The sequence below is a fragment of the Rousettus aegyptiacus genome, unplaced genomic scaffold (genome assembly GCF_014176215.1).
Source record: "Rousettus aegyptiacus isolate mRouAeg1 unplaced genomic scaffold, mRouAeg1.p scaffold_m13_p_7, whole genome shotgun sequence".
NCBI classification, from domain to species: Eukaryota; Metazoa; Chordata; class Mammalia; order Chiroptera; family Pteropodidae; genus Rousettus; species Rousettus aegyptiacus.
Genome location: NW_023416310.1, coordinates 20767662 through 20769935, shown reverse-complemented (window position 1 = coordinate 20769935; position 2274 = coordinate 20767662).

Sequence of the window (2274 nt, the reverse complement as noted above, 5' to 3'; positions counted from 1 at the left end):
GTATAATTAGTTAAATTAAGATGCAGCCATACTAGATTAGGGTGAGTTCCAATCCAATGACCGGGGTCCTAAGAAGAAGAACGAACAGAAACACAGACGCACAGGAGAGAAGGCCATGTGAAGATGAAGGCAGATATTGGGGTGATGCATCTACGAGGCAAGGAATACTAAAGATTGGCAGTAAACGCCAGAAGTTATAGCATTCTTCTCTAGAGGCTTCATGAACTTCCAAATGTCTTGATTTCAGACTTCTGGCCTTGAGAACTGTGAGACAATAAGTTTCTGTTTTAAGCCACTTGGTTTATGATAGTTTCTTATGGGAGACCTAGAAGACTAATACAGAACATGAGTATGATCATTTGAATCTATGAAGGAAGAACACCTGTCCTTTGATTTACATGGATTATCCATTCCACATGTATTTTTTTTTTAACATGGAAAAAAACCATGTAAAAAAGAAAAATATTAAATAGGCCAATATAAGTCATAAAAATATTTATTCACATATTTTCACAAAAAATACTAATGAAAATTCAGAGAAACCAAAATAAATTTTATATGCTATTGGTGTCTGTACTGTAATCTAAAGCAGCAGTCCTCAACCTTTTTGGCACCAGGGACCAGTGCTTCTATGAGAGCCAAATGCCTGATGATCTAAAGTGGAGCTGAGGCAATGATGCTACTAGTACTGGGGAGAGGCTGCAAATACAGGTGAAGCTTCACTGGCTCGCCTGCCGCTCACCTCCTGCTGTGCGTCCTGGTTCCTAACAGGCCACAGGCAAGTACCAGTCCTGTATGTGGCCTGTGGGGTGGGGACTCCTAATCCGAAGCAATCAACTTTTAAAAAAAAATTGGCACAAAGTCACTATCATCATTGCTCAAAACATTTGGAAGTACTACTTCAGTTTTATTATTTGTGTTTATGTTTTTGGATCATCTTTTTCTAACCTCATCTTTTACTAAGTTTTCATAAATTTATCAATACTCGCTGCAACATTTTTTTTTAGCATTTTATTTTAGTAACATTTAAAAAATCTTTTTGAAATTGTAAGGCTCGTTGGATGTTTGGATCAATATCTAGAATTGCAGTTTCCAGTCTTGTGGCCAGTTGAAGCCAACAGAAGAGCTTTGTAAATATTTTCCAAAGTGAATGAAACGAGTTCCAGGTCACCACGGTATTCATCAGCGGGATGGGCTTCAGATATTGAATTAATTCATTATTAGTTAATTTTTGATCAACAAGTAATTCATTAATATCATCATCTATATCAAAATTGTTAGAGCCTTCTAGTTGAAACTTATCTAATAAATTAATAATGCCAGTTAATCCTTCTTCAGTGTTGTAACCATATTCCCTGATATAACCACTTCTGGCAGGGAGAATTTATATCACTCAAAGATAAAACAACATTCTTGATATAGCTTGAAATTGTATATATATTCCAGACTTCTGTAACTGTGATTCATTACCTTAAGTTTATTTAAACCATTAAAACTACACTTAATATAATTAATCTTAAAGGTGGAAATAATGCCTTGGTCTAAATGTCGGATCAAGGAAGTTATATTTGGTGACAAATATATAACTTTTATATTTAGATGTTCTAAATTATGTGGATGACCAGGTACATTATCTAAAAGTCTAAGTATTTTAAAAGGAAGACCTTTTTCCTTCATATAATTTTCAACTTCTAGAGAAAAACATTTGTAAAACCAATCTCAAAAAACATTAGTAGTCACCCATGCTTTTTTTTGTGTGTGATCCAATGAACAGGAAGATCATTAATAATTGTGTGTTAGTAAGCATTAGTTTTTTTTACGTTGCTGAGGTAAGCTATTGTTTTTTAGAAGGAGTAACTGCCAGTAATGGAAATGAAAAGAAAGAGCCGTGTAAAATGACACTGCTGTAAATGGAAACGACGTATAAAAAGTCTACATAAATGGGGCAGGGAGAATATTTACCACATATAAAAAACCCGTGGAAAAAAAAATACCGCGTTAAAAAAAAAAAAATACCGCTCAAATCAAGGGATCCGTGTGGACTCCAGATAAAACTTAATAGCGTCATGAGCCTCGATACCACATTGTTAGTACTATACCAAAGTACAAGCACTCTTTTCACAGCATCTTTGTCAAATGGTCACCTACCCCTATCCAAGATTGGGAGTTGATGACCCCATAATGAAGGATACTGTATTTTGGGGGTGCTCTATTTATTGGAATTTCTGTTTATTACCAAAAGTCTGTCTCCATATTCTTTCACGGATTCTAGTT